The following is a 6684-nucleotide window of genomic DNA, read 5'->3' on the forward strand; positions in this document are numbered from 1 at the left end:
CAGGATGGTCTCGATCTCCTGACCTCGTGATCCGCCTGTCTCGGCCTCCCAAAGTGCTGGGATTACAGGCTTGAGCCACCGCGCCCGGCCACCACTAAATTTTAATTATGGAAATTCTAATGCTGAATAATAATTTGGATCTAAAGAAAACTTTTGATATATGATTATGGATAAGCTTTGGGGTGAAATTTTATAGTTTCTGCCAAAATGCAAGTGCTATTAATTTTTTGGATGGTCTTATGGCTGAAAAACAGCTAAATCGCTGGTGGTAAAGTTTATTTATTTGTTTATTTATTTGAGATGGAGTCTCACTCTGTCAACCAGGCTGGGCCCTGCCTCCCGGGTTCAAGCAATTCTCCTGTCTCAGCCTTTTGAGTAAGCTGGGATTGCAGGCGCGTGCCACCATGCCCAGCTAATTTTTGTAGTTTTAGTAGAGATGGGGTTTCACCATGTTGTCCAGGCTGGTCTTAAACGTCTGACCTCAAGTGATCCGCCCACCTGGGCCTCCCAAAGTACTGGGATTACAGGCTTGAGCCACTGCACCCAGCCAGAGAAGTTTCGATAAGGAGATAAAATGTGGCGTTTCTGAAAGTTGAGGCTGGGACCAAGTATTCTCTTTGTGGACACCTCTTATAATTTACACTCTTTGTTTTAGGCATAGTCACATAGGCCTATACATATATCTTCCTGTGACCTGTACCGTTATTGGTCAGCCAGGAATTTCTTGAGGTATAAATATTTATCAATAATAGTGACACAACCATCTTTTATTTCTTGAATAATTCTGTAGTAATTTCTATGTGTGAAAGATGTGGTAGATATTATGGGGATGTGAAAGTAGTAAAAGCTCCAGGAATCCCCTCAAGAGAAGTTTATAATCTAGATAAAAAAGGAGATAATATTTAGCTAAATAAGATTTGTTATTTTTTCACACAATATATCCATGTAACAAAAGAAGACTATTTATAATCAAGTAATGGCAACAAAGAAAGAAAGAAACAAACAAACAAAAAACCCAAAATAAACACTAATACTATAGTCCAGAGAAGGAAAAGATGACAATACACTGAGGGCACAGAAATTATTCAAGAATATTTATCGTGTGTGGCACTTTACTAGGCATCGTATATAATGAATTAATATAATGAATTAAATAATGTCATTGCCTTCTAGAAATTAATCATCAAAGATAGTAATCATGTGGAGAGAAATAATAAGATATAAATTTAGCAAATGCAGAACAATAAATTAGTAAATCATTTACGTTATTTGTTTAAAAGAGATGAAGGAAGATTCTTAGAAATTGTTGACGGTGGAGAATCATTCCCTTCTCTCAATTACAATAGTTAAATGCCTTGCAAGTGTGGTGGGATTTCTGTAGCTATTCAGTTCAACATGAAAATCTTTCATTTTTTTGTCCAGGCATGGTGGCTCATGCCTGTAATCCCAGCACTTTGGGAGGCCTGAGTGGGTGGATCACCTGAGGTCAGGAGTTTAAGACCAGCCTGGCCAACATGGTAAAATTCTGTCTCTACTAAAAAATACAAAAATTAGCTGGGTGTGGTGGTGCATGCCTGCAGTCCCAGCTACTGGGGAGGCTGAGGCATGAGAATCGCTTGAATCCAGGAGGCAGAGGTTGCAGTGAGCCAAGATCACACTACTGTACTCCAGCCTGGATGACAAAGTGAGACTCTGTCTCAAAAAAAAAAAAAAAAAAAAAAAAAAATCTTTTGCTTTTTCAAAGTAATATTAGTAGGTAATGTGTCTTTTGGTAATGTGTGAATAAGAAATAAAATCCAAAAGCATTTTCCTAAAAACAAAAGAAAACCCTTTACTCCTCTGAGGGCCACTAGTCTTATCATAGTTTTGCAAATACTTCACCCAAATTGCAAATTTCATTTCTGGATTCATTAGGAACCACTCGTGCTTCTCAGAATTGCCAGCTTCTGTTAACATATTCAGAGTAGAAATCATTCATAGATTATCGTAGAATGACCTTCCACATCAGGGACTGGGATACTTTGACTCTATTTCTGGCTTTGACATTTTTTCCCTTGATAATGATTCACCAAAAATGATATTATATGGTTAGCAAAGCCAACATTTACCTTTCAAGGGTACAGTTCCCATCTTCAAAAATGTCTTGCTTAGTTTTTAGTGTATAAAACTTTCTTGTTTTTATTAATATAGCTATGGTAATTTCAGAGGCTATTTCAAAGGATACTCCAAGAAGTTTGATTATAGGACACCCACACATTTATTAGCTATAACCTAAGGAGGAAAATAGCCTTTCAAAGCAAACAAAGCTAGAATTACTGTTAGCTCTTGCTTATCCATGATATTTGAGGATAAAGAAAACTATCAAGATAGCAACCAGTTAGTTTCAGTCTCCTTTCAGTTACAATGGCCCCAAAACCTATTGTCTCACCAGATCTCTCACTGAAACTAACACACAGCCACAGGACTGAAGTTTGGCCCCCTTTCCTTTCCCTTGCCCTCCCTCTGGTGGAGGTGTTCACAGGTGAGATGTCCACCATGGGCAGCGAAAGAGAATTCCAAAGGCTTGCACCCTCCAGCAATTAAGCCGATTAGCCTTTGGAATGGAGAAAAACCAGCTGCGGGCTTCCTCTTTCCAGATGCATAGGGGTGCCACACTCACTTTTTGGTCTGGTCAGAGAGCATCCAAATGACCAAGCGCGGTGGCTCAGGCCTGTAAACCCAGCACTTTCGGAGGTTGAGGTGTCAGTTGCTGGAGATGGGTCTGGGTAATGTGGCGAAACCCTGTCTCTACGGGGCGGGGGCGGGTAAAAGAAAAAGAAAGAAAAATTACCCTGGCGTGGTGGCGTGTGCCTGTAGTTCCAGCTACTCAGGAAGCTGAGGCACCAGAAGCCCTTGAGCCCAGGAGGCAGAGGTTGCAGTGAGCCGAGATTGTGCCACTGCACTCCAGCCTGGTGACAGAGTGAGACACCGTCTCAAAAACAACAAAAACAAAACAAACAAGCAAAAGCGTCCAAATGAGAGCTGATATTAAAATATTCTTGTTCATGGCTTCAGAAAGGAATAGACCTAATTTTTAACTGGGTTCATATATTCCTAAACAGTAACAACAAAATGTTATAAAGAGTAGGGTTGCTGTTGAGGAACTAGTACAAACTTCTGCTTCATAATAATATTTTATTTTATTTTTTGGGCCAGAGTCCTCGCTCTGTCGTCCAGGCTGGAGTGCAGTGGTGCAATCTCAGCTCATTCCAACCTCTGCCTCCCGGGCTCAAGAGATTCTCATGCCTCAGCCTTTCATGCAGCTGGGATTCCAGGCTCGTGCTACCACGCCAGGCTAATTTTTGTATTTTCAGTAGAGACAGGGTTTCACCATGTTGCCCAGGTTGGTCTCGAACTCCCGGCCTTAAGTGATCCGCATGCCTTGGCCTCCCAAAGAGCTGGGATTACAGACATAAGCCACCACGCTCAGTCCATAATATTTTAATTGAAATAATTTTTTTTTTTTACATTTTAAAAGTGTCTTCTGTTGCCCCGGCTGGAGTGCGCTGGTGTGATCGAGACTCACTGCAGCTTTGATCTCCTGGGCTCAAGCGATCCTCACACCTGAGCCTTCCAAGTAGCTGGGACCACAGGCATTGACCACCACACCTGGCTAATTTAACAAAAATTTTTTAACGGAGATAGGACCCCGTTATGTTGCCCAGGCTTGTCGAACTCATGGGCTCAAGCGGTCCTCCTGCCTGGGCCTGCCAAAGTGCTGAGATTACAGGCATAAGCCACTGCACCTGGCCTTAAAAGTTTCTTCACATCTGTTATCTCATTTGATTCTCTTCAACAGTCCAGCAAGATAGGGAGGGTGCTGTTACAACTCAGAGGCCCAGTGGAAGCCCAGTTAAATTTTTCAAATTTTAACTACGTGCCTTTTGCACTCTCCATCCAGATAGCCTAATACATGTAAGACACCTAAGAGAGTAACTTATAACAGTTCTTAAAAACATTCCCAAATTTTGGAACATTACGATTATATTTGTCCCGGGAGTAGAGTTACATTGGCACTCAAAGACCACAATAATTAACACATAGTAAGTTAAGTGTTAGCTGTTATTATTAAAAACCCATATTAAGAGGTAGTATACTGTTGTTTTATCTTTTTTTTTTTGAGACACAGTCTGGCTCTGTTGCCCTGGCTGGAGTGCCACTCTTGGACATAGCTCACTGCAGCCTTGAACTCCTGGGCTCAAGCGATCCTCCTGCCTCACAGCCTCCTGATCAGCTGGGACTACAGGCGCATGCCACCACACCCAGCTAATATTTTGTTTGTACAGGCGGGTCTCCCTATGTTGCCCACGCTGGTCTCAAACTCCTGGACTCAAGCGATCCTCCCACCTCAGCCTCCCAAAGTGTTGGGATTACAGGCGTGAGCCACTGAGCCCAGCCTAGTATAGTATTGTGAATAAAAGAATGGACTCTGGAGCCAGATCCCCTGGGCTTGAAACCTTCCTTCACCACCCACCTATCTCGTTGTGTAAAGCTTTTAGAGGAATACCTAGCAGGAGGTGTTGAATTTGATAGCTCTAGTACTTAGACACATAAGTAATAATTTGCCCTAAGTTATGTGGTAAATGATGGAGTTGGATTGTAATCTTGATCCTTACATCTTATTACCTCTTATAGAAATATTGCCTCTCTAGGTTGTTATTTTTCCATAATTCCTAGAATGTGTTTTCCTTCCTTTTCCTTCTCCTTTCATGGCCCACATTTTACTCTCCTTTATCAAACTGCAAATTTCACAATCAACATTTACAAAAATTTCTAGGGCAAAAATTTTAACCCAAATGTCTTTAGCTGTTAGGTACTCCGTTTATGCCGTGCATGCACATTTGCATGTGTAAGGAGTTGTTTTGTGCTGTAAATTGTTTTTCCTTTCTGGACATATTCTATAAACCCACAAGAGGTGAGCTACTTGAACCCTGAATTTCTATTCACTTCTTGCTAATTTACTCAATAGTATCTAGCACTGGATACTGCTACAGCCAGTGGGCTATTTAGTAAATTACCATCTGACTGGCAATCCCTCCTTGTATTTTATTCTATTTTTCTTTTCTTGATTGTTAGCTGACTTGTTTGGTGACGGGCTGTCAAGAACATGCAAATTTCGTGGCCATATAAAAATGATCTCGTCAATGTCTTTCCTGGAATTGAAGTGGAGGATTTAGCTGTAGATTTGGTTTGGCACCATCCACTTTAAGGAAGATGTAAAAACTAAGGCGCAGGTGCTCCAGCTGCAGGGAGTGCTTTTTGTCCCCGCTCTCCAGTCCCCCATAAAGAAACAGGACCTCAGGTGGTGGGCGGGCGGGGGAATACTCTAAGTCTACAGGGGAGAGTAGCAAGAAAGAAGGAAAAGGTAAGCGGACTCCATAGCTTCTAGGTTTTGTTCCTCTTTTTTTCCCTCTGGACGGCGGTGGCAGCTGATCAGACACAATAGCTGGCAGTCCCCCGCCGCAGTGAGGATAAAAATGACCCTCAACAGCACCAGCAGGAGCACTGAAAAGGAGAGGGGAGTGTGTATGGGAAGGGGGCGAGGATGAGGGTGACAAGGTGACAAACGCTGCCTCCGACTGCGAGCAACTCCCCTCCAGACCCGCGAGGTTCGAAGCCGGGGAGCCACCTCCCCGGCTCCAGGCGGGGTGGGAAGGGGAGGCCGAGGGGGCGGTGGCCTTCACCTGGGGGCGGGGAAGAGGGCGGAGGGAAGCCTGACTAACCAGTCCCTGATTGGCTCGCGTTCTCTCATCGTGTCTCCCGATTGGACAATTTGCAGCGGGAGATGTTGTGAAGCGCAGTGGGGCGGAGCGAGCTGCCGGGGTCTGTGACAAGGCCCGGGAGCTGGGTGGGGAGGGAGGCGGTTTTGCCGCGGCTCCGTAGCCGCGGTGACCTGGAGTGTGGCGGACAGAGAAGCGCAGCAGCCTCTTCACAGTTCCGCTAGCGGCGCCAAATTCGCTCAGTCGCTCTGCAGAATTTATAAAAGGGAAAGAACTGAATGAGCAACGCTTGGCTAACTTCCCCCTTCCCACCACAGGAAGAGATTTTGCTGTGAGGCGTGAAGGGACACTCCCTTATCTGCAAGTCCCACGTCTTGTCGCAGCTTCATTGCCTGCCCGCTGCAAAAAAGGGGGGGGGGCACAATTTGCCAATCCCCGTCCCCCGGTCTAGGACCTTTGATCTCTCGAGTCTGCAGATGTCGCTGTTATAGGCTTGTCCCCCTCTCCACCCCAGACGCCTACCACCAGGTCTCCTTCCCCGGGAGCAAGCCCATCCCTGGACGCTGCCACTCAGCGCTTGGGAGACTGCAGGGGCGGGGAGGGTTGTGTGTGCCTGGTTTTGGGGTGCTGGGGGGCGAGGACTTGTAGGTCCCGCGACCCACGGGGAGGGGGCAGACGAGCTCCCCCCTCCGGCCTCCGGGTAATCCCCCTTCTCCAGCGTCGGTTACCCGGGCCCGTGTTATTCAAGACAGAAAATACTCAACCCCAGAGCCTCCCCTGGGGAGGGGAGGGGAAGGAGGTGGAGTGGGAGGAGGTGGATCCAGGGAGGAAGAAGCGAGAAATCCGCCCCCGGGAAACAGCTCCGCGCGGTCGCGGAGCGAGGCGCTTCTGTCACTTGGCGTTCGCGGGCGCCGTAGCGGGGCCC

The sequence above is a fragment of the Colobus angolensis genome, unplaced genomic scaffold, assembly GCF_000951035.1.
Source record: "Colobus angolensis palliatus isolate OR3802 unplaced genomic scaffold, Cang.pa_1.0 Scaffold63, whole genome shotgun sequence".
Taxonomy (NCBI): Eukaryota; Metazoa; Chordata; class Mammalia; order Primates; family Cercopithecidae; genus Colobus; species Colobus angolensis.